This window comes from Gopherus flavomarginatus, chromosome 1, assembly GCF_025201925.1.
Source record: "Gopherus flavomarginatus isolate rGopFla2 chromosome 1, rGopFla2.mat.asm, whole genome shotgun sequence".
NCBI classification, from domain to species: domain Eukaryota; kingdom Metazoa; phylum Chordata; order Testudines; family Testudinidae; genus Gopherus; species Gopherus flavomarginatus.
The window spans coordinates 236,790,508-236,817,524 of NC_066617.1; the positions used below are offsets into that span (position 1 = coordinate 236,790,508).

Below are 27,017 nucleotides of genomic sequence, written 5' to 3' on the forward strand. Positions count from 1 at the left end.
GGCTCTTCAATCCAGCAGAGAAAGGTATAACACAATCCAATGGCTAGAAATTGAAGCTATACAACTGCAAACTGAAAATAAGGTCTGAATTTTTGACAGTGAGGTAATTAACCACTAGAACAATTTACCAAGGGTCATAGTGGATTCTCCACTATTGGCAATTTTTAAATCAATACTGGATTTTTTTTCCCTAAAAGATATGGTCTAGGAATTATTTTGGGGAAATTTTATGCCGTGCGTTATACAGGATGATCACAGTGGTCCCTTCTGGCCTTGGAATCTACATCTATTAATGTCAGCATGCTCCATTTAGTTATGCCGGCCTACTGTTTGTCCCGAAACACATGCCTGTCTGTTTCTAAATTTCCAAATTGTTAGAGTCTGTCCTCTTGATTTCCTGTTTTTTTGTTAAGAGGAATAATTCTTGCAACTCGATATTCTTAATTTTCTTCAGAATTATGAATTCTAAGTAGACATTACTGAAATATTTTACCAATGAAATAGTCTCACTGTTTAATCTTAGGCTATAGGTTCATGTATTCTGACTGCACCAGTTTCAGTTACATAATCAAAGCCAAATTCTGTAATGGAAGTAATATACTTTAAAAGTTTTATTCTCAAAGATTTACTTCCAAAGATGACAGAACAAGTTTCATGTTTGGTGGTATCTGTAGTCAGGTCAATAGCTTATTTATAGTGGCCATTTCCCCCATAAAGTTTCTTACTCCAAGAAGAGCTGCACCAATAGTAACAATAGTGAAACACTTTAAGGAATGTGTTAGTGTAGATCAGGGGTAGGCAACCTATGGCACATGTGCCGAAGGTGGCACACAAGCTCATTTTCAGTGGCACTCACACTGCCCGGGTCCTGGCCACCAGTCTGGGGGGCTCTGCATTTTAATTTAATTGTAAATGAAGCTTCTTAAATGTTTTTAAAACCTTATTTACTTTACGTACAACAATAGCTTAGTTATATGTTATAGATTTATAGAAAGAGACCTTCTAAAAATGTTAAAATGTATGACTGGTACGTGAAACCTTAAATTAGAGTGAATAAATGAAGACTCAGCACACCACTTCTGAAAGGTTGCTGACCCTTAGTGTAGATACAGTCGATGCAACTATAAGGCATTCAAGACCATGTCTACACTACAAAATTATGTCAGCTTATTTTACGTCAGCATACAGCCAACACAGTTATTAAATCGCTTGTGTGTGTGCACATTTGGCTCCTTGTGTCAACGATGCATGTCCTCACCAGAAGCATTTGGCTCAACAATATAGTTGTGGGGCTTTGTGGGATAGCTTCTGAAAGCCAGGAACAGCTGATGTAAGCAACACAGTGTCTACACTCACACTATACCTAATTACATTGACTGGGACTCTATGCCGCTCAGGGAGTTGGTGTTATTAAGTCAACGTAGAAAAGGACTTATGTCCGTGGGAGCCAAATTTAAGTGAAGACATTTCCACAGGTAGGTTGACATAAGGCAGCTTAAGTCTAGCCAACCGTGTAGTATAGACTAGGCTTCAGAGATCAGAAAATATGGAAAATGATTTGCCTATTCAAATCACCTCTCTACTATTGCTATTACTTATTGTAAACAATCAATTAATTAAAACAGATCTCTCTTCAAGAGACTAACTCTTCAAAACGACGTGTTATTGGCAAGCTGATTGCTTTTCAATAGCATCAAAATACATATTTGTATTTTACACATTTTAACTCTATAAAATACAAATATGAATGATATAGCCCATTGCATAATACAAGAATCAAGATCACTAAGTGGCTATAATTGAAAGATAATTGAAAAATAAAACACTGCTTGCATAGACAGGGCTTTAAATGTATCTGGAAAAATCTCCTGCTCACCCTCTTTCAAATGGCCATGTTGGAAGGCCTCAAGTACTTAAGGGAGTTCCTCCCAGAGTTTCTTTCAGATACTCTCCTAATTAAGAGTGAGAGATAGTTGGACTGGTATTAAAAAGTTCAGATATAATCCACATTCTAAACATAAAATGAAGCTAACTCTTACCCCAGATCTGCAACAGACCATGATGCAATGGCAGAGTTTCCCACACTCAACACAGACCAGAACAGGATAATTCTGCCAGACTAAGATACTAGAAGTAGAATAAAATTTAAAAAATGTAAAGCACATCAGAAGCAGGAAGCCTGCCAAACAATAAGTGGGGCCACTGGATGATCAAGGTGTTAGAGGAGCACTCAAGGAAGACAAGGCCATTGAGGAGAAGCTAAATGAATTTTCTAAAGTGATCTTCACTGTGGAGAATGTGAAGGAGCTTCTCACACCTGAGCCATTCTTTTTACGTGACAAATCTCAGGAACTGTCCCAATTTGAGGAGTCAGTAGAGGAGGTTTTTGAGCAAATTGATAAATTAAACAGTAATAAGTCACCAGGACCAGATGGTATTTACCCAAGAGTTCTGAAGGAACTCAAATATGAAATCGGAGAACTACTAACTGTGAGATATAATCTATCATTTAAATCAGCTTGTGTACCAGATGACTGGAGGGAAGCTAGTTGGATGCCAATTTTTAAAGAAGGATCCAGAGGCAAACCGGCAACTATAAGTTAGTAAGCCTAACTTCAGTACCAAGCAAATTGGTTGAAACTATGATAAAGAACAGAATTACCAGCTACACAAGTGAACATGATTTTTTGGCGAAGAGTCAACACAGCTTTTGCAAAGAGAAATTGTGCATCACCAATCTATTATAATTCTTTGAGGGGTCAACAAACATGTGGATAAGGGTAATCCAGCACATACAGTGTACTCAGACTTTAAGAAAGCTATCAACAAGGTCCCTCACCAGAGGCTCTTAAGTAAAGTAACAGTCAAGGGATAAGAGGGAAGGTCTTCTCATAGATCAGTAACTGCTTAAAAGCTAAGAAACAAAGAAGAGGAATAAATGGTCAGTTTCACAATGGAGAGTGGTAAATAATGGGGCTCCCTCAAAGAGCTATCCTGGGACCAATTCGGTTCCAAGTATAATGATGAAAAAAAGGAGTAAACAGTGAAGTGGCAAAGTTTGGAGATGATACAAAATTACTGATGAAAGTTAAGTCCATAGCTGACTGTGAAGAGTTATGAAGGGATTTCACAAAACTGGGTGACTGGGCAACAAAATGGCAGATGAAATTCAATGTTGATAAATAAATAGTAATGCATGTTGGAAAACATAATCCCAACTGTGCATACAAAATGATGGGATCTAAATTAGTTGTTACCACTCAAGAAAGAGATCATGGAGTCATTGTGAAAAACATCTGCTTAATGTGCAACAGCAGTCAAAAAAACTAACAATATTAGGAACCATTAGGAAAAAGATAGATTACAACACAGTAAATATCATAATGCCACTACATAAATCCATGGTATGCCCACACCTTAAATACTGTGTGCAGTTCTGGTCACTCCATCTCAAAAAATATATATTAGAAATGGAAAAGGTACAGAGAAGGGCAACAAAAGCGATTAGGGGTATGGAACACCTTCCCTATGAGGAGAAATTTAAAAGACTGGAACTTTTTAGCTCGGAAAAGAGATGACTAAGGGGGGTGGGGGGGATATGATCAAGATCTGTAAAATCATGAATGGTGTGAAGAAAGTGAATAGGAAAGTGTTAATTACTCCTTTACGTAACACAAGAACAAACAGAGTCACTCAATAAAATTAATAGGCAGCCGGTTTAAAACAGAAAAAAAGAAGTACTTCTTCACACAACACACAATCAGCCTGTGGAACTCATTGCCAGGGGACGGTGTGAAGGCCAAAAGTATAACAGGGTTAACAAAAAATTACATAAATTAATGGAGGACAGATCCATCAACAGCCATTAGCCAAGATAGCCAGGGATGCAACCTCATGCTCCAGGTGTCCTTAAGCCTCTGCCATTTGTATGGCCATTTTTAGATTTTTAATCACAGAATACTTAATAATCTGTATGATCCCCACCATATGCATGTTTCTCAAACCTGCAAAACTTAATCCATTTACCAAAGGAAAGATGTTAAAGGGTAATAAAGGATCTAGGCTTGAATCCAAAGGAACATCTTCCATTTGAACAGAAGAACAAAACAAAATAGTTTTCCTAAAAATGAAACGATAGAATAGGCAGATAGGAAACAAATCAGTGAAGAACAGATACGTGAAACCAAGGAAAGAGATGGCACACAGATATAGCTGATGGAGATAAATCTGACAAATAAATCCAGAAGAATTAGGGTTGATGATAAACCTTGGGTTTCAGCAACAACTCATATCAATGCTCAATAGGAAAAGTCAAGGACAGAGTGTCCTCCATTTTACTGGTTTGTGTCACCACTTTATCACTACTTTCAAATAGCTTACCATGTTGAAATGTGGCCTTCTGATAAACTGAATCTTTGAGATCTGATATTATTTGCATTGCCTTTCAGTACTTTTCTAACAAAAACACTGACAGGTTTTCCAGCGGTCTCCAGAATTCACTAGGTCCAAATAACACCTTAAATAAAAAACAGTCAGCAAATGGAGCATCTGCTGCCAATACAAACTTTCTTTGTGACCCTGGATGAACTACTTAACTTCCCTGTGTCTCAGTTTCCTCACACTTGAAAGGAGGATAATACTCTTCCGCTTAAAGAGGTGTTGTGAGAATTCATTCATTAATGTTTACAAATGCAGCAGGGAATCTCACTCAGAAATTCACAGTATCTGCTCTCCTCTGGATGTGTAGAGAGTAGGGCAGGCAAACTATCAGGGAGCTGGCTACAGCATCCTAATTCTCTGCCCAGCCCTGGGCAAAAATTTAGAGAAGAGCACTGATGTTGCTCTAAGCTGTATCAATTGGCAGTGGCCACCAAGGGACCATCCACTGTCTGAACCCATCCTGCTCCAGCCACTTCCCTTCACAAAACCCTTCCCACAGGATCTGCTGGGTAGGCAGCTTGGACATCAGCAGAGGAGTTGCAGCCAGTCTCCATTCACGGACACAAAGCGAAAATCTGCTCCTCTATGTCTGAATGTACTTTAGGAGTACAACAAATCAATGAAGCAGGCAGGTTACCAACCACTTAGGCCATGTCAAAACTACAGAGCCTGTGTTGGCATAGCTAAGCTGATAGAGCTCCCTGATAAAGATCTGCATATGCCAGCAGAAGGAGTTCATCTCCCCATACTACATTGGCTATGCTGATAAAAGCGCTCTTTTTTCAGCTTAACTGTGTCCACACAAGTCCTGCCAGCATAGCTATGTCTGCTAGGAGGAGTGGGGGGGGGGGAGAGAGAGGGGAGAAGGGAATGTCACACATTTCCCCCCGGCCCCCCGCTGACATAGCTATGGCAGCAAAAACTTTGTAGGTTAGACCAGGCCTTACATAAATATGGTGCATATTCAACAAAATCTTTATTTTATTTAAAATATTAACAGTTGCATAGAATATATGTAGTATCTGATTGGCATGAATACTAATTATTAGTTCATTAGGTCATCAGACACCACCCACAATACAGGGTGTAAGAACCAAGTAATACAAGTCTGATCACCTGAACTATAGCTCTTCATAATTATGTAAAAGTTGGATATCAGGGGAAAGAGTTCAAAAAGGTTTTACAATTAATATAGTGTATGAAGGAGAAAAAGATTTATAAAATAGATTTATAAACCAAATAGAGAATTAGTATTTCAGATAAAACCTAAGGAAAAGCTAGACACTCAGGCAAGCACACCACATAGCATAGTAAACGATCTCAATATCAAGTGCACATGCACATGCCTTTCCTGTCTTGCTCACTACAGACCAAATCCTGTTCCCATTAAGTCAGTAGCAAAATTCCCCTTGATATCAAGTCATTCCAGTGTGCAGCTTTACAGACTCATTCCCTAGATGAAAATATCACTTCATTACCATAATCAAAAATAAACTATAACTCCTTCTCTTTCCGTAATTCCACTGCTTTATCTTATTAATGTGGTATCACCTATCTAACTAAATCCAGCAGTGATTAATAAGAGGGAGTCATTAGAAAACCAACTTTAACTTATCAAAATATTTAAGAAAGCAGAAAAAAAGCCAACAGCATTATTCTGTATACTAGAAAATGTGTGTGTCGCATAAGAGTTAATGGACTGCTAACCTGACTTTCATTTTTTGCTTTGCTCGCCTACTATCTCAGCTGGAGAATTTGAAGCATTAGGCCTCTGCTTATTACAATACTTCATCAATCCCGAAAGAATGAAACAACAAACAAAAACCCTACACTCAACACATTCAGAGCAATTTGGCATGGAATTTTTTATCAGAGGGCTATCTTTTAATTCAATTCTCAATCCAGTTTCTTCAACATCAAGCTGCAAATTATTTCCAGCACAATCATAACATGGTAAGATTAAGTTAAATCACATATGCAGCTGAATCACTGTTTTTTCTGGAGACAAATCTACATCATGATTTTCTCAAAATAATGTAGCTGTCCTAATACACGTTTTTCCACTTTAATTAAAATAAGAGAAACACTGCAAATGAAAGTCTTTAGAAATATGTTTAAACATTCATGCAGCAAAGACTTGTCTTTTTTTTTTTTTTAAATCTACTTTTAGTTTTGCCCCAATCTTCTCTGGGATGAAAAAGAGAAGACTGTAGCATTAGAGTGAGGAGAAATAGGAAGCGGGTTGATCCATAAACCTGAATTGTGAATCATATGTTTGATGAAAAGAAAAGACACATTGGAGTTAAAACCTATTCTAAGGTTTTTTGTTTCAGAGAACTTCTAAAGTGGTCAGTAAATAGAAAGTCAAGGTAAATATAGAACAGAGGGAAAACAAAAGAAGATAGCTTTGCAACTGTTTCTTACAGAGTTACTGGGTTCAACCTAGTTTATACTAAAGAAACCACAAAACACTGATGGATAGCAATTTAAAGTAACTCATAAGAAATAAAATAGCAACACTTGCTATAAAGTGTGTACTTAGAACAATAAGATGAGTAATGACAGCTGCTCAAAAATTTTATGCAAAAGCATGAGATTGTCCTCCCACTCCCTCCAGCAAAACAAAAACAAAACAAAAACCCTAAAGCATTCAAAATACATTCTGTAGGAATATAAAAACTTCCTTACAAGAAGTGCTTGATGATCCATCCAACCCAATACTCCAACAGCCACAATAGCTTACATCAGTGGTTCTCAAACTAGGACTGCCGCTTCTTTAGAGAAAGCCCCTGGCAGGCCGGGCCAGTTTGTTTACCTGCCCCGTCCTCAGGTTCAGCCGATCACAGCTCCCAGTGGCCGTGGTTCACTGCTCCAGTCCAATGGGGGCTGTGGGAAGCAGCGGCCAATAAGTCCCTTGGCCCACGCCGCTTCCTGCAGCTCCTATTGGCCTGGAGCGAAAAACTGTGGCCACTCGGAACTGCGATCAGCCAAACCTGCAGACGTGGCAGGTAAACAAACCGGCCCAACCCACCAGGGGCTTTCCCTGAACAAGCGGCAGCCCTAGTTTGAGAACCACTGGCTTACATCACACTCACAAAGTGATAAAAACAATACAGCTAATGCACCTGAAACTTCATTATTAGTTGGTAGGAGATACCAGACATGCAGCTCAGTCTTTCCATTGGTTTCAGTGGAAAAAGAACTGGGCTTTTCCTGTGTGAGGGCAAGTTGTACCTCTCCCATCAATATTTCTTCTGTGCAGGATAGGAAGAGGCAAACACAACTGCAGCATGTGGGAGAGTCCCTGCAGGGAGACTTCACATACGGGGGGATTGTGAAGAGAGACTTCCCATCACTTGGATACCACCACAAAGCACTACTATGAGGAGACTTTCTACCCACGAGAGTGGGTATAGCAGGGGAGTTTGAGAACTACAATCAATCCACTATGGCCAGAATAGGGAGGTTTAGTGAGGATAAAAAAGCCTAGTGATTATTTCAGGGGTTAGGATGGCCCCTAAGTAGCTCCCAATGGCCTGAAGGGGAGGGGGGACTAAATGATCCTAAAGGCTTGTAGGGGACAGCTACCTAAGGCTTTGAGGGGGAATCAATGATCTCCTTACAGTTTGCTTGGGGTTTTTCCCTCCTGCAGATCTCAGTGGATCCATGGAACAGGATGGGAGATGGTCCACCAATCATCCCTGACTTCCTGTTGTTCCCAACCTCAGATCTTAGGCTCACCCCTCCACAGATCTGAGGTTAGTCAGAGCCAGGGATCCTTTCCAGTTGACATGAGAGAGGGACTATGAGAGAGGAGGCATTTTAGTTCTTCTGTGCATCTCCCAGGGTTGCAGAAGGGGAGAATCCTTTTGTGAGCTTTTTGACTGGGGATGGGAGGGAAGTATTTTTTCCATTAACACATCTATCCAATGATCAGATTACCCTTTGAGCTCTATCTCTGCAAGTTCAAGGGTTAAGTTGTTTTCTATTTAAAAAGAAAATGTCATCCAGACCACTCTTTGACTAGCTAGGCCAGTGTTTCTCAAACTGGGGATCACCGCTTGTGTAGGCAAAGCCCCTGGCGGGCCGGGCCGGTTTGTTTACCTGCCCCGTCTGCAGGTCCGGCTGATCGCGGCTCCCACTGGCCGCGGTTCGCCGCTGCAGGCCAATGGGGGCTGCTGGAAGCGGCGGCCAGTAAGTCCCTTGGCCCACGACGCTTCCAGCAGCTCCCATTGGCCTGGAGCAGCAAACCATGGCCAGTGGGACCTGCAATCAGCTGGACCTGCAGACAAGGCAGGTAAACAAATCGGCCTGGCCCACCAGGGGCTTCCTCTGCACAAGCGGAGACCCCAGTTTGAGAAACACTGAGCTGGGCTAAGATCATAGCAGCTGACATTCCTTGGCAATATGACTAGATTAAAATTTACACACACTTAAAATCAGACTTTAATCAATTAAACTACAGTCCTGGTCAGGAGGTCTCTTCTAGGGGACTCCTTTCTCAGTTTATATTTTTTATTTTTACTACACATTGACAAAAATAGAAGAACTATGGGATGGCGTTTATCATCTCTCATGTGAGGGTGACTTAATTCAAGAATCTCTTCTTGGATTTACTTCAAAATTTTGCAGATAACGTTGCTTGGGCTAACATCTATCCTACCAATTAAGAAATTGATAGTGCATTTTGATTTTAGACAAGGAACCCAAATTAGGTTAGAAATGGAAATTGAGTTGCAACCTTAACTAAGAAGTGACTGCCATTGCAGCAGAATGCAGAAGAAAAAAGCTTTGTATGTGTGCTTTGTATATGCTGTTCCAGTCCTGCAAAACTATTCTACCTACATCATGCAGAAAACTTTACTGCAGGAAATAAAGCTTTGAGGCAGCCATTAGAATAGGTCTACACTTTGATCTTATTAAAATAGGCACAGAGCTCCAGGGTCGTTGAAGGGACACTGCTCTGGTCTAATGACATCTCACTCTAAATGAAAGGGAGATTTAAAACAAAACAAAACAAAAAAACATTGTTAGAAAAGTTATGAACAGAGTTGAATAATAGAGAAATTACTCTGAAGTCAGAGACCTTCTTTCTGTATTTCCATAGGAAAGAAAAGTAATTTTACAATGTAGATTTTCAGATTTGTGAGATTAAAACTGAGGATAAAGTCATTTGGGTGATTTTAGATTTGAAGAGGAAGCTGTTTTGATGAGTTTTGTTGTTTTAACTATTTTCACTCATTCAACCCAAAATCTAAATTTCAAATATAGTGAATATTTATACCTAGATCTAACCACTGAACATAATGTTTTAACTGATGTTTGAGAAATAATGAATGGGATTTTTGCTTAACTATATATGGCATTTTCTATAACCGATTAAGACTAGATCACAAAACTGTTGAAAGCTAGACTTTGGAAAGGAAAATGTAAGGAATATTTATATTAATACATTTCTTTAAAACTAGTAGAATTGTCTTAATACCATTGGCTGTTTTTTCATTTTTTTCCTAAAGGAATTTCCAAGTTTAAACTGTCTGATAATAAAAAATACTATACTTAGAGCCCTGCAAATCTGCAGATATCCGCTTTATAACCACGGACAATTTTTGCAGATCGTGGATGAGATGCGGATACAAATTTTGTATCTAGAGTCCTGCAAGTCCACAGATATCCGCTTTATATCCACAGACCATTTTTATGTATCGTGGATCAGCTGCAGACACAAATTTTGTATCTAGAGTCTTGCAAATCTGCAGATATCCACTTTATATCTGTGGACCATTTTTGTGGATCAGATGTGGATATAAATTTTGTATGTGCACAGAGCTCTAACTATACTGTTCAAAAGAACACTTCTCCAGGTGTTCTGGTCTGCTTAACTTAAAAATCTAACAACCCCTTGCCCTAGATACATACTGAAAATTCTGGAAAGAACCTGATTATGAAGTTATATTTATGACTTTAGCGGACATCATCAGGCTCAGCAAGAGCCTCCATAGGTGCAGAACTCTGTTGCAGCTTCTAGTCATTAAAGTTACACAAACAAATAATAAGCATACAAGGAAAATGGACGAGGAAATGAAAGAGAAATCAACAATACATAACCAGAACCAAGATGGGCAACTAGCCTCCAGCACGGGAGGGAGCTGGCTGTTGGAGATTTTGGTCCTGTCTGCTTAAGTAAAATGATACAGATACCAGTATATATGGTGTGAAAGTTCCTCCTCTACCTTGGTGGGTCCTGCGCTTATTGCCAGATTTGCTCACCTCAGTGATCTTCCCCACAGTCTGGGTCAACTCCTCCTGTGTCTGATCAAGAGTTGGGAGGATTGGGAGGAACCCGGGCCCGACCTCTACTCCAGGTTCCAGCCCATGGCCCTGTGGATTGCAGCTGTCTATGGTGCCTCTTGTAACAGCTGCATGACAGCTACAACTCGCTGGGCTACTTCCCCATGGCCTCCTCCAAACACCACCTTTATCCTCACTACAGGACCTTCCTCCTGGTGTCTGATAATGCTTGTACTCCTTAGTCCTCCAGCAGCACACCCTCTCACTCTCAGCTCCTTGTGCCTCTTGCTCCCAGCTCCTCACACACACTTCCTCTCCTCTGACTCTCCCCTCCCTGACTGGGGTGAGCTCCTTTTTAAACCCAGGTGCCCTGATTAGCCTGCCTTGATTGGCTGCAGGTGTTCCAATTAAGGCAGACAGGCTGATCAGTTCTAGCAGGTTCCTGATTACTCTAGTGCAGCCCCTGCTCTGGTCACCCAGGGAACAGAAAACTACTCATCCAGTGACCAGTATATTTGCCCTCTACCAGACTCCTGTACCCTACTGGCCTGGGTCTGTCACAATGGATATAGAAGATGGTTAAAACAAACTACTGTACTATTTTTGATGAAAAACAGATTCCTCCATTGAAATGTTGAAGGCGGCATTTTCCCTCCATCTCTCCTTTGAAATTGAGAGGTCAAGTTTAGCTCCTAAGAAGGCCATTGTTCTAGATTCATAGGGTAATGCTGAGAGTCAAGCAAGCAGAGGAGTTGGGGATTTTACTGATACACCCTGTGTTCTAAATAGTATAGATTTTTGTTAATTTAACTCTTAATTCTTAGGGAAATATCAAAGCCCCTTTAGATTGTAACAACTGTGATACCGTAAGATAAGAAACTGTACAGTTTACAACTTCAGTGAAGTCTGAAACATGGGACTTAGTACAGTTAAAAGCTCTGTAGGTTATATTGGCGAAGTCTGTAACTTCTTTGAGGTCATCTGTGTGGTTCTGCTCACTCTAGAAACAAATTTGTGAATTTCTTGATAACCGGACCAGAGGCTTTGTGGAAGTTACAACATACTCTCTGCCAGCACAGTCCCTGACCCTGCACATGTTTACACACAACTGATCTCATTCAGTTCAATAGCATGCATTAGAGTTTGTTGGATAAGGGCCACAGAAAGTACAGCTACTAACTCCCATAAGCATGACTGATGAAACACTGGTCTCGCTAATTTTGCAAGCAAAATCAATTTTACCATATTATTATTTAGTACTATGAACATGAACATATCTCACAGAGATACACACATGCACATATACATTCTGGGGCAACAGTAATAGCTCCACCATTGTAAATTATACTAATTAGTTCATGTTTGTAAAGGGCTTTCAGTATAAAAGCTGCTATAGCCACACACACGAAGGGCTTATCTACACTGCCTTGCAATGGACTACAGAGGTGTGAATAACAGTGCGCACCAAAGTGCTGCATTGTCACTCTCCCACGTGGATGCTGCAGGCTCAAAATAAAAGGGTCCTAGTTTGCGTTAATGTGGTCATGTTTGAAGAGAACTATGTTATTGCAAACTAGAAACCTTTTCGTTTGAGCCTATAGCATCCACATGGGGGATTTACCTTGGTGTGCAATGCTACTCACGCCCCCTTAGTCCAAACTGTAGAGCCGTGTAGATATAGCCTACATACTATTGTCCATAATTAAGAACGTCACTTCCTTTCCATTGTAAGACAGATTTTCACCATCACTAAACATATATTTTCTTTCTTCCTGAAATTTTGCATGTGTGGTCTCTAGCCACAGGGATTTTTTTTTTCTTTTTAGATCTGGAAGTTAATTAGACAAAATATTTCTTTAGGAAAAGTTGGCCCATCAAAAAATGTTATAAAGCCAGCTTGGACTAGAAACTTCATGTTTGTTTTATTGAATAATCCTACTTGCGGTCTAGTGCATAGGGCTAAAAGGGCCAGGTGATAGACATTCTGAAACCGACATCAAATCACTCCTGACAGCTTCATTGGATCCCAATGGACTTTGTAAGCTTTGCCAATGGTCTGCAGAGTTTATAAATTCCACTAGTTGAAAGGAATTTAGTCTGGTTAGACGCAACAGCCAAATTTTTCAAAACTCCCTAGTGATTTTTGGGTGTCAAATGTGAGACTTTAAAGCATGTTGATTTTCAAGAAAAATGTCAGGTTCCTGTAATACACAGTGTTGTTGTAGCCATGTTGGTCACAGGACATTAGAGAGACAAGGTGAGTGAGGCAATATCTTTTATTGGATCAACTTTTGTTGGTCTTACAGAGTGGCAAGCTCCTGTGTAAGCTCAAAACCTTGTCTCTCTCACCAACAGAAGTTGGTCCAATTAAAGGTATCACCTCCCCCACCTAGTCTCGCTAGGCTCCTATAAGGTATTTCATAAGCACCAATATTACTAGTCATTTTTTAAAATCTTCACCCTATTCTTATAAAGAATAAACTCATATAATAGAGAGAGAGTTTATCTACATTACTGAAGAGTTTGCCAGGTTGAAACCCTACTTCAATTGTGGGGTGGGGGGGGAAGGAAATGCCTCATTGTTAAAAATAAAACAGAGGCCATGTCTACATCTAAAATTTTGCAGCGCTGGTTGTTACAGCTGTATTAGTACAGCTGTATAGGGCCAGCGCTGCAGAGTGGCCACACTTACAGCAACCAGCGCTGCAAGTGGTGTTAGATGTGGCCACACTGCAGCGCTGTTGGGCGGCTTCAAGGGGGGTTCGGGGAACGCGAGAGCAAACCGGGAAAGGAGACCAGCTTCGCCGCGGTTTGCTCTCGCGTTCCCCGAACCACCCTGCAAACCGCAGGGAAGGAGACCTGCTTGTTCAGGGAACGCGAGAGCAAACCGCGGCGAAGCTGGTCTCCTTTCCCGGTTTGCTCTCGCGTTCCCCGAACCACCCTGCAAACCGCAGGGAAGGAGACCTGCTTGCTCGGGGGTTCGGGGAACGAGAGAGCAAACCGGGAAAGGAGACCAGCTTCGCCGTGGTTTGCTCTCGCGTTCCCCGAACCACCCTGCAAACCACAGGGAAGGAGACCTGCTTGTTCGGGGGTTCGGGGAACGAGAGAGCAAACCGGGAAAGGAGACCAGCTTCGCCGCGGTTTGCTCTCGCGTTCCCCGAACCACCCTGCAAACCGCAGGGAAGGAGACCTGCTTGTTCGGGGGTTCGGGGAACGAGAGAGCAAACCGGGAAAGGAGACCAGCTTCGCCGCGGTTTGCTCTCGCGTTCCCCGAACCACCCTGCAAACCGCAGGGAAGGAGACCTGCTTGCTCGGGGTTCGGGGAACGCGAGAGCAAGACGGGGAAGGAGACCAGCTTGATTACCAGAGGCTTCCTCAGGTATGCTGGGATACCTGCTTATTCCACGGAGGTCAAGAAAAGCGCTGGTAAGTGTCTATACTTGATTACCAGCGCTGGATCACCAGCGCTGGATCCTCTACACCCGAGACAAAACGGGAGTACGGCCAGCGCTGCAAACAGGGAGTTGCAGCGCTGGTGGTGCCCTGCAGATGTGTACACCTCCTAAGTTGCAGCGCTGTAACTCCCTCACCAGCGCTGCAACTTTCTGATGTAGACAAGCCCAGAGTTGGTCACATTAAAGTCACAAAACACCTGCCAAAGGTGACTGTAAGATGGTAGAACCATCAAAGCAAAAGTTATTAGGTCTGTTAGGCTAGAGAAAATTTATATAATCGTACACCCGGTAACAAAAACACACTCTCTCTCTCTCTCTCTCTCTCTCACACACACACACACACACACACTAAAATGCAACTCCCCAAATCCTGGGTGTTAAACTACACCTCACTATTTGATTACTGAATCCGCCCATCCCAAGGAATGCCTCTCTTTCTTACAAATCCCTGACAGAAGCCCTTCCTCCAAAGCACCAATAAAGGAAGAGGGAAAAGTGAATCCAGAGTTAATCTCTTGTGTATTCAGAAGCAGATAGCACCCCTACCCACTGACCCAGTGACTTTACAGATACTAATCCCAGAGACTCCGTAAAGAGAGGCAGAACATAGAATGAAATGCAAATTGGCGAGTGCAGAAGAGTTTAATTGATTCTTTAATAATTAACAGAGCAGCTTTCCAAGTTTTAAGTCAAGAAGATATGGGGGAAAAAATCATGTACAATTAATTTAGCCCCAGATTTATTAAAACACTCAAGCACGTACAAGTCCATCTCTCAGTAATGCCAAGCCTAGAAATTCAAAAATCACAAGCCAGACACCAGGAAGACACTGCACAGCTGAAGGTGCTGTCGTTCTGTTAAGCCTTTAATCCTATGTGGAGCAGATATTACTGTGGGTCTTGCTTCAGAAACCAAAGGTCATCCTCCATTTTGGAAGGTGGGGTTCTGAACTTCAGAGAGCTACAGGAATCTGTTAGCAGCAGGCTCTGGTTGTGGTTGTGTTCAAGTTACATAATGTTTAAATAATAACAATAATGCCAGTGTTCAATACAAGCTCTCTGTGCCTTAGTAATGCTACCTTCCAGCAGAAGCAGACAGATCGGAGTACCTTATGACTGTATCTAATGAATTCCTAAACATGTCACGATGTGAGGTAATAAATATCATTTCGGTACGATGATGTGGGGTGTGCTGTGGACATCAAAGGTCATCCTCTATTTTGGACTGCAGAGGACAAAACAGACTGTAGCTGACAAACTTACAGCAAGCTCTCATTGTCATATTACGTCATGTTTAAATAAAATAATGTAGTTGTTACATATCAGATCAGTAACAGAGGTGGACAAATTTGAGAGCAAGCAGGAACAATTTTGCCAATGATTCCAAATGCCCGAACTGCATGTAGACATCCATTAAGCCACCTCCAGAATTAAGACAGTTCATTGTTCAGTTCTGCGTACACAGATAATAGTGGGCCTGGGACTCTATGAGCAAAATTAGAACCTACGTTTTAAGTATTGCCCAGAGCAATAACATCCACAGCTCTGTGAAAGCTAAGTGCATACTACAATTTATTTTTTATGCAATGCCTTTCTGTAACACATTCTGAAATGCCGAGTATAAGAGTATCACAGATAATGCTCATTACATGTGGCACTCATCAACATAGTATCCAAGGGCCTCCATAGTATCTGAGCTCCGAATATGAACTGGTAGGTTTTAGGGAAAGATAGAGAGGAATGATCTACTGCAGTTTCCATTGCCAGGAAAATGTTTGTTCTTAACATAATAAAAATAAAACAAAGAAGTAGTTTTTCAATGTCCATTTGAATGAGAGTTCAAGGTATTTTACTAGCAAAATACCTAATAGATCAGTTAAAAATTTTTTTGACAGAACTATTTTCCATCAAAAAATGCAGTTTAATCGAAATCAAAACATTTAATGTGGAACATGTCAATTTCAATGAAATTGGATGAGGAAAGTCTAAACCACGGTTTCTCAAACAGGGGTCATCGCTTGTGTAGGGAAAGCCTCTGGCAGGCTGGGCCGGTTTGTTTATCTGCCCCATCCGCTGGTCCAGCGGATTGTGGCTCCCACTGGCCGCGGATCGCTGCTCCGGGCCAATGGGAGCTGCTGAAACCCCGTCTGCAGTGAGTGAGGGGGGACCCAAAACTGCAAGGAGCTTTGATAAGTGCTTCCTGGCCCAGCATAAGGAGGGGGAGGACTTGGATAGCTTCCTGATGGCCTTTGAGAATGCCTGCAAGATGCACAGGGTTGACCCTGCAGACAGGCTCCTTTTCGTTCCAGCTTCTCCCATTGGCCTGGAGCAGCGATCCGCGGCCAGTGGGAGCTGTGATCGGCTCGACCTGCGGACAAGGCAGGTAAACACACCGAACCAGCCCGCCAGGGGCTTTCCCTACACAAGCAGCAACCCCTGTTTGAGAAACCCTGATCTAAACATCTGAATTTCACATTTCATTTTGCTGACAAAAGGTTCTTTCAACTTTACCATTCTAATACATCATTTTGACTATTTACATTACAGTAAAATATTAGATACCACAAGGCAAAATAAAATGAATCAAAGTGTTAACACAAAATTAAATAATTTGACATTATGAAAATGAAACACTGATCTCAAATTGAAATTTCTGTTCAGTCGGAAATTCCAACATTTTTAATCATTCACTTCTCGTGAAACAAAAAATTCAATTTCTGAATAGCTCTTCGTAGAAGGTAGCTATAGGAGCTGGAATTTTCAACTGGATTCTGAGATGGCGAGAAAGCCAATAAATGTCAACGAGGGTTTCTGGGAAGAGGGTGAAATCATACAACTTTCCAGATATCAAAGCAACAGTCTGCAGTATTCCCAACCCTTGGATATTTATAGAGTATAGGACTTTAGGTAAACCATACAAGGGAAAAGACCACAAGACCAAGGATGACTACAGTTTCTAGCTTGAGAAGCACAGCAGAAGGATGAGTTGAACACAGTAAGAAGAATCAGAATTTTTATAGGAGAGAGGACTTCTCACCCAAAACTTCAGTCTGAAGTTCTCCTACAGCAGGAATAGGTATAGGTAGGTATAGCTAACAAAGCCAATACAGGCCTGTGGCACTGCACCCTATATACTTCACGGTAATATTATGATATGATTGTGGCATAATTCTGATGTGTTTTATGTAAGATAGGTTATGCGAGATATCATTGAAAAGATTATGATTTACTGAATATGATTATCCTATTTGTATGCATGTATCACTTTTGTATCTGAAGTTAGGAGTACAGACTATATATCTGTATTACAAATGTGATTACATATGAGGAACACCCACTAGAAAAAAGGCTCTCCGTCTAGATGGTTGGCTAAGGAGGGCCCATTCAGGTTAACGGACCATTAGGACAAAACAATAGGCTTTAGAAAAGAGGTGGGCAAACTACGGCCCGCAGGCCACATCCAGTCCGCGGGACCCTCCTGCTTGGCCCCTGAGCGCCTAGCCTGGGAGGCTAGCCCCTGGCCCCTCCCCTGCTGTGCCCCCTCCCCCACTGCCTCAGCTCAATGCACTGCCGGCGCAATGCTCTGGGTGGCAGCGCTGCGAGCTCTTGCCGGGTAGCAGAGCTGCAGAGCCTGGCCTGACCTGGTGCTCTGTGCTGCTCGGTGGTGTGGCTGGCTCCAGCCCAGCAGCACGACCACCTGTCCTGAACTCTGGGCAGCACGGCTGTAGCGCCTCCAGTCACTGGTGCTCCAGGCAGCGCAGTAAGGGTGCAGGGAGCAGGGGTTTTGGATAGAGGGCAGGGGAGTTCGGAGTGCCGGACAAGGGGCAGGGGTGTGGATGGGGGCAGGGCAGTCAGAGGATGGAGAACAGGGGTGTTGAATGTGGGCAAGGGTCCCGGGGGCAGTTAGGAAGGAGCGGGGGTTGGATGGGGCGGCGGGAGGCGGTCAGGGAGAAGGGGTGGTTGGATGGGGTAAGAGTCCCAGGCAGGCAGTCAGGAATGAGAGGAGGGGTTGGATGGGGCAAGGGGTCTGGGACCAGTCAGGAGACAGGGATGGTTGGATGGGGCAGGAGTCCTGGGGAGGCTGTCAGGGGGTGAGAAGCTGGGGGGGGTCAGATAGTGGGGCAGGGACTGGGCCACATCTACCTGTTTGGGAGGCACAGCCTCCCCTAACTGGTGCTCCATACAATTTTGAAAACCTGATGTGGCCCTCAGGCCAAAAAGTTAGCCCGCCCCTGCTTTAGAAGAATTTTTTTTTTCTGCCTGGGAGCCTTCCTGAGGACACTACAAACAGCCTCCAAGTGATAGCTGCTGTGACACTACAGGGACATGTGACCAGGTCACCTGGTGCTGGACTCCATTTTGGAATATCAGTGTTTTTCCACTGACTGGTGTGGGAACTAAGCTTTGAAACAAAGGGTTCTCGCCATATGCAAAAGCAATTTAAGGCAGAGAAGTGACATCATCATAGTTCTTCACTGACTCCCCACCCAGAGCGACTCCTGGAAACACCTGAGGAAAAAAGACTGAACTGGCAGAACGGCTGGACCCAGGCTAAAGGGATTTTTAACCTGTGAATGGAACACCTGGGGATTCCAAGCTGTAAGCTAGTGCAGCTTGCCCCTTAAGAATCTGCAGCCTGCTTGGATCATCACTTAGGGTGAGGATTTACTATTCATATCTGATCTATGTAATACATCAAGCTTAGTTTGCATGTTTTGTTTATTTGCCAGGTAATCTGCTTTGATCTATTTGTTATCTCTTATATGCACTTAAAATCAATCTTTTGGAGTTAATAAACTTGCTTTTGCTTTATCTAAAACGAGTGTGTGTAAGAGTCCTAACTCGGGACAGAAAGCTGTTGTACATTTCTTCTCCACGTTGAGGGAGGGGACGAATTTCATGAGCTTACGCTGTACCGTTCAAGACAGTATAATTTGGGTTTACACTCCAGAGGGGGGTGCATGCCTGAGTAGCTGGGAAGTTCCTTAGCTGGAGCCTTTCCATGCAGGGGCTGGTCACAGCATCTACATGTAACTGCAGCTGGGTGCCCCTACCTGTACGTGTGCTGGTGAAAATGCAGGCTGTACACAGCAGTACAGTGTAAAGAGAGCCATAGCTGGTGAGTCAGGGGGCTCAGTGGTACCCCACTTCCAGGTGGAACCCTGGGGGGAACCCATCACAAGGCCAATGCAAATGAAAAGTAATCTGAACGTGTCAACTGAGATTCCCTATGCTGAATCTACACAGTAAATACACTACCTGTGTTTTATTCCATGCACTGAAAAGGGCTTTGATATAAATATTTTCTAGTCTGCTTCACTAAGTTTGAAAAATATATATATAAAAATATGTCAGAGTCAGTAAACTGATCTAACGTTTTCAAAGACGGTAGCAAGTGGATGAAGACAAAGGATAGAGAAAATGGGGCATTTTTCACTTAAATCAGTACTATTTAAACTACAGTAGTCTTCAGAGGCCTATCAGATTGGGATCTCATTGTGCTAGGTGCTTTAAAAATATAATCAATGACAGTCCCTCCATCAAAAAATCTACAGAATAAAGAGACAAGACAACAGCAAGATGAGACAAACCAGTGGGCCAGAAAAGAGAGAAGAGGAGACAGAGTAACACAAATAACTAAAACTAAGAATAAAAAAGTTCTAAACACAGCTAGAAAAAGTTAAATTGAACCACAAGGACCCCATCTTGTGTAATGCCTTGCTTGACAGCAGTAGAATTCTGATTCCATGAACAACAGGAAGGGTTCCAAGATAATGTATCATTGCTTAGTAGCAAGACAAAATGGAACAGAATAATCAGAGCAGGAATATTACAAGATAAGGTAGTGGACATCTAAAGGAAGAGTGACTGGCAGATGAAAGTTAGAATAGCACTGAGCAGAGAACAAATATTTAACGTTATATGAGGATATGCGCTGCAGGTTGATTGTATGACTGAGGAGGAAGGAGAGGGAATTCCATGTAGCAATGGACCAAGTGATGTGTGAAATACCCCAAGCTGAGCACTTGATTATCACAGCAGACCTCAATGGGAGAACATGGTAAGGACTACGATAATTGTCATGGAGGACAACACTTTGGAAACCAGAAATTAAGTCAATGAAGATATCTTAGAGTTAGCCACAGTTCAGTTCCGCTTCTTGTCACTTCATATTTTGTAGAGATGGAGGAATACTTAGTAGAGATGGAGGAACACTTAATTATATACAAGAGCAAGGCCAACAAGTCGCAGATCAACATTTCCTGCCCGAAAGAAACATGAGGGACTGCAAAGTGATCCTGGGAGAGTAGACAGCAGAGCAACAGATTGCTTGCAATAGACCCCTGGGTGAAAAGTCTAGTGTGGGGAGAAAAGATGTGAGTAGGGAAGTCTGGGATTTAAGGATGACGTCCAATGAAGGTTGGACAGTGACCAAACCAAACACAATTACATCAACGAGGTTTGAGAGAAAATATCCACTATACTACAGAAACTTCATATGCTGCCTGTGGCCAAAAGAAAGGAGGGGAATTTCATGGGAAGGAGAGGTGGTGGTGTTCCAACGATATGCAGGAGACAGTGAAAGCGTAAGCAATGGCAGAAAGTACGAAAAGTAGAAAGTTATGAGGAATACAACCTGGGAGAGAGAAAAACTGTGAAAAGAACAGTTGTGGAAGCTAAAGTTTAGACTTTTAAAGCCTTACATTCAGGATTACTAATGAAGAAAGGGGGGAAGGGACTATATATATTAACCAAGGCTAGACAAAGAAGCACAGAGGATTTCAGAGTTGTGAAATGTGTAACAGATGAAAATGGGAGAGTAGTGGTGGAAGATGATGAAATTAAGAGGTGGCAGTGGTTTTATAAGAAACTGCTTAATGACGAGATGCAAAGAAACTACTGAAGGAAATACGTGCAAGCAACAACCTCGCAAAACCTACCACCATGCTGGAGATTCAGACAGTGCTAAAGATGATGAAACAAGGGAAAGCAATGGGGCCAAACAGTATATCAATTGAGGAATTTCATCCATTAGGCTATTAGGGAGTGGTGATGACGAAGTTATTCAACTTATTTTTCCGTACTGGAAAAATGCCTGATGAGGAAGAACATAAAGGAGATCTAAAAGAATGCACTAATTACCAACCCGTTGAGTTAATGAGTCACACAATGAAATGGCTGAAAAGAATTATCGAGAAAAGACTTTGGAAAGGACTGGAGCATCCAAGTAAGTGTCAACCAATTTGGTTTTATGCCAGCAAGTCAACAATGGATGCAGTGTTTCCAGGCCAAATATTGCAGAAGTGCAGTGAGAAATGCAAGGAACTGTACAGTGTTTATGGATTTAAAGAAGGTTTATGACACAGTCCCTAGAGAATTTTTATGGTGATGCAATTGCCAGATTCATATGTTCAGACTATGATGGGCATATACAAGGGTAGCACAACAGTAACGAGAAGCAGCTGTGGATACAGGTAGTCATTCACTGTAAGGAATGGTCTACATCAAATGATCAGCCGTAAGTCCATTCCTATTTGTAATTGTAATGGACACCTTGATGCAAGAGATTAGGGGAGCAGCTACATCGAGAATACTTTTTGCCAATGACATTACGTTGCACCGTGAAGATAAATATGAAGTAGAAAATGGATCTAGAAGTATGGAGAAGTTTCTTCTGCCTTAGAAGAAAATGGTTTATGAACCAGCTGACAAGAAATGAAATATATGTAATGCTTCATTGAGAGGGTCAATGAAAAGCCCATAAAACTTAATGGCACAGAGTTTAAATTGTTGTACAGACTTTAATACCTCAGTCTAATATTGAGCTGTATGGGAATGTGGATGCAGATGCTGGGAGCTGCATGAAGACTTCTTGGTGTTAATGGAGGGAGGTGATGTGAATTCTCTGTGATAAGATATGCCAAGTAAACTAAAGAGTAAAGTGGGGAAGTTCACGATTAGGCCTGCTATGACATATAGGTTGAGCTGGAATGCCATACTGGGTCAGACCAAAGGTCCATCCAGCCCAGTATCCTGTCTACCGACAGTGGCCAATGCCAGGTGCCCCAGAGGGAGTGAACCTAACAGGCAACGATCAAGTGATCCATCTCTTGCCATCCATCTCCATCCTCTGAGGAAGAGAGAACAACTACTTCACACTGCTGCAACGAACATACTAAGATGGACGCTAGGTCAGACGAGAGGTGATAGGCTACACAATAAAACAGTATGAGCCATGATGCAGGTAGTATCAGGAATTAGGGCCCACAACAGAGCTAGTCTTCAGGCAGCCTCATCAGTACAACTAGCCTGCAGCAGTTGCCTGATTAGCCATGCAATCTGATAGCAAGAAGAACAAGAGCCACCAACCCCAACTGATGGGACACGGTGACAAAGAAGAAGAGGAGTTCGGATGCCACGTATTGTACAGCATCATGAGAACCCACCACTTTTTCTATGCACCTTTCTGCTAAGAAGGGGAAGGGGAAACATTCTTTCTGAGCCCTGATTCCTTCTCTATACCCCTTCACAGATGATAGAAAACCAGGCAGAACTCCCCACAAACTCTCCTAGCAAACACAACTCTGGTGTTAACATAACTGATACAACATTAGTAGTAGATTGCATTGAAAAATATATCACTGCACATGAGTAACGCATGGTTTTAAACCTCTCTAGATAAGTTCAAATTATAACTGGATTGTCACTAAACCAGCAAAAGGCAAAACTATGACCTAGAAACTATTTCAAGTTCAGGGTGCTTATGACTGGGGCACTAGATTTTTTAAAAAACAAACAAACAAAAAAAACAAACAAACAGTTTCTTTTCTAATTTTAAGTAATGATGCAAATTATATTCAATCCTTACTACATCATACTCTTCATTTTCAAAGATGGATTAATCTTTTTTCCTCAGTGTCCACAAAAAACTTTGCTCCAGGACTGAGAACAATCCCGCCAGAGTTCATTCCAAAAGGATATGCAACTGAACATGACATTTTACAATGGAAATACTTGTGCAACCATAACTATAGGTGTCACTATATGTTCCACCTATAATAACTAATGAGCGTTTACTGTACATAGTGATGTCGTATGCATAGCACTTACCACAAAATGCAGTTAAGTTCAGTCCCAAACATCTTTCATACACAGAGCCATGTATTAACTATACATGGGTAATTTTCTAATTTATTCATATCAGAGAAAGATCTCAGGAAGACAGATTGTGGTGGATTTCACGTTTTGTTTTGAGGTTGTTGTTTTTTTAAAAACTACCTACTAAGCAAAAGAGGTGGGGCCTTATTTCAATCATTTATTACAACTAGAACTCGCTACAAAGGCATGTACCAGTGAACAGGATTCTGACCCCTTATCAAATTTAGTTCAAGTTTAAATAGGTGCAGCTCATATGGTAGCCAGTAGGATTGCATCGGCTAGCATCAAAGCTGAATTTGGACCTCTCTCGTTCTTTAGATACATATCAGCCAAATGTAATTCAAATCACCATCAACATCTCATAAGTTCCTCTAGACTTATTCACCTTATTGTTAAGAATTCTCAAGGGGGTAACAGGACTCACACTATTCTGTTATCTGTGTGCTTATATAAATACTGACTTCCAAATGTACAAGTTGCAGTCAACTCTTCAAGTACTAAAACTGTGAATATGTACATATGCATATGGCAGTATTAAGGGGTGTAACTTCTGCCTCAGCCCTCTCATGCATTCACTGGGGCTCTGGAAGGCTTGAGCATCAAAAGAAAGAACTAATTAAAGCTGATTCACTATTCCCAGGTACACAGTAGCCAAGTTTTGAAATACCACACCCCACCACACCATGAGGATGGAAGCAGACTGGAGATCCTTGGGACATCTGCTGACAAGTTTACACATGAAAATTAATTGGTATAACATGGTATGGCAAGTATTCTGACTTCCTTGAGAAAATTCAAATGAGGAATAATTAGCTAAGTTGTGGTTGTGTAAAAAACAGATCTACATATTGATAGAACATATACATTTCTTATTCTTCTACCTTGTCCTTTTAATTCATGTTTATTTTTTTTAAATTATACAGTGTTATGTAAGTCTAAACATAAGCTTTGAGAAGTATCTATCCATATGTTGTTACCTTTATTATTTACTCACGGCACTTAACTTACAAAAATTGTCAGTGCATGATGAATATTAGTACTTAGTATTTATGATGATTTGGGGCCTGAATCACTTATTAAAATATTACAATGAAGGCTATGATTATGTCACAGAGGTCATGGAATCCATGACTTGCACTGACCTCCATGACATTTTCTGCCCCGGAGCTGGAGCTCCCAGCTAGCCCCGCCCCCCATCCTGGTGGGGGGACCCTGCAGCTGCCCAGCCTCCACAGGGGCGGGGGACTCCCTGCAGCTGCCCAAATGCTGTTGTGTAGCTAGCAGACCTCGCAGCTGCTCAGCCCGTGGGCAGGTGGACCTGGGAGCTCCCAGCTGCCCCAAGGGTGAGGGGACCCCATTGCAGCCCTGCCTCATGGACAGAGGGAGAGCCTTGGAGCTCCTACACACCACAGCAGTGGGGATCAGGGAGCCCCAGCAGCAGTGAGTGCTGAACCCACCTACATCTTTTGTCAGGGATATTTTTGGTAAAAGTCAGGGACAGGTCACGTGGGCTTCTGCGAAATTTTGTTCATTGCCCACGACCTGTCCCTGACTTTTACTAAAAATATCCCTGACAAAAACTTAGCTTTAACTATAATTTTATATATATATATATATATATATATATATTTCAAAGGTGAAGGAACATTGCTTTATGTAACTCCTGGTTACTTATATGATGATATGGCCTCTTCCTCAGTAGAAAATCATCTCATCCATCAAAAAGGTGGAAATGACCCCACAGTTCATTAAAACTAAATATTCACTTCTTACTAAGTCTGCAGGGGATTTTTTTTTTAAGCCCTCCAAAATAATGGGAGGCCAATTGCTAAGGTATGGATAGTCAAACTTTAAAAAAAATAAAATAAAATCAGCTGCAACACAACTTTCCTCAAACTTCAGTATTAGAGAATCAAGTTTAATGTTTTTTTCTAATCTCCAGCTGAGGATGACAAATACATCTAGATGTAATGAACTGGTGATATTCTCATAACATTATAAATAAGAGGATGTATTTTTAAGAGCTAACTGGAAACAATACATTCCTCCTTGGGCATCCTTCCAATAACGCTTTTACTCTCCTGAAAACTTCTTTTCCTTGACTTGCTCTTTCAGCTCCCCCTTGTATTATCTACTGTAATCCTTACGGACACCACCTGTCTGATTCTCTACGTAACCTACATACAAATCTCCATATATCCACCTACTTCATTACACACAAGAGCCTGCTGTGGTCTCTTTAATAAGACATAACTTGCACTGAATTGGGCTTATTAACTATTTGTTATTAACAAATTCTGTCAGGTTAAAATAATATTTTTTTTTAAAAACCATTCTTACTGTGTAACACACGAGTTTTGATTGTTAAAATCCTTTAATAATCCAATTTACTATCCACTGTACATGCTATTTATCATAACAGATAATCATATGCTTTTGAGTTTCACTTCTGTTTATATCAGTTTCTAGTGAATTTCACTTTTAGGCTCTCATGTATAAACACAATTCTGCAATATTTGGGTTACAAATACTATTGGCAAATCCTTGTTTAAAGAACCCGTATTTAGTGGAATTTTGAAAGACCATAGAAACATTTTGATTGGTCTTTGGTTTTGTAAATGCTTGTTTATCCAAAACCTAAATTATAGGCAAAATTAGACTTGACAGCATCCCAAGTTACATATTTAACAGTAGGAGACTGTATCAGTTTCCTTATATGTAAAATTGGATAACTATATTCATCTACTCCATAGAAGAAATGTTAAGGCCTGCTATATGAAATTCACCAAGTGTTTTTATGTGCATAAAAATTAGCAAACATGGCACAATTAGGAACAGAGCTAAAGGACTCCATTATTCTATCAGGTAGGATTAACACCAGGAGTTCCGGGCTTCCAGCTATGCACTCATTTTCCTAAGCTTAGTGCCTCTTGGAGAAGGCAGCACCATTCTCTCTGCCTCTTATTTTATACATCCTAAAAATCTACATAGTGCACACTTCCTCCATCCCAACATTCAAACCCATGCCTAAGCATGAGAAGATCAACAAGTCTATTGTGTATGTCTGTCCCACTCGCTCCAATGTTTTAAAGTCTATATGAGCAAAGGGTATGTCTACACTACGAAATTAGGTCAATTTAATATGTCGATTTTTTAGAAATCGATTTAATACAGTCGATTGTGTGTGTCCCCACTTAAGACTATGAAGTCGGCAGAGTTCATCCACAGTACCAAGGTTAGTGTCAACTTTTGGAGCGCTGCACTGTGGGTAGCTATCCCACAATTCCCGCAGTCTCTGCCGCCCACTGGAATTCTGGGTTGAGCTCCCAATGCCTGATGGGGGAAAAACATTGCTGTGGGTGGTTCTGGGTACATATCTTCAGGCCCCTCACCCCTCCATGAAAGCAACGGCAAAAAATCTTTTCTTGCTTTTTTTCCTAGGTTACTATGCAGATGCCATACCCAAGCATGGAGCCCACTCAGCTCACTGTCACCATACATCTCCTGGGTGCTGCTGGCAGACATGGTACTGCAGTGCTACACAGCAGCAGCTCCTTGCCTTTGCAAGTTAGCAAAGACGGTTAGCAGCCGTATTGTACCATCTGCTGCTATCTCCTGGTTCCTCCTGGCCCACCTCGGTGAGGTCGGTCGGGGGATCCTGGGCAGACACGAG

At 41.7% G+C, this 27,017-nt stretch overlaps 1 protein-coding gene and 1 long non-coding RNA gene across 11 annotated transcripts in view; one reads left to right on the forward strand and one right to left on the reverse strand.

Annotated features, from left to right (window-relative positions):
• The window catches only part of TBL1X (transducin beta like 1 X-linked), a 268,281-nt gene that overhangs the window by 208,303 nt on the left and 32,961 nt on the right, over window positions 1-27,017 (reverse strand). The gene's annotated exons all lie outside the window — the stretch shown is intronic.
• Window positions 18,816-26,884, forward strand: LOC127056784 (uncharacterized). The gene is made up of 3 exons (XR_007775912.1): window positions 18,816-18,842; window positions 23,985-24,105; window positions 26,786-26,884. It is a non-coding gene; the product is annotated as an uncharacterized LOC127056784 (long non-coding RNA).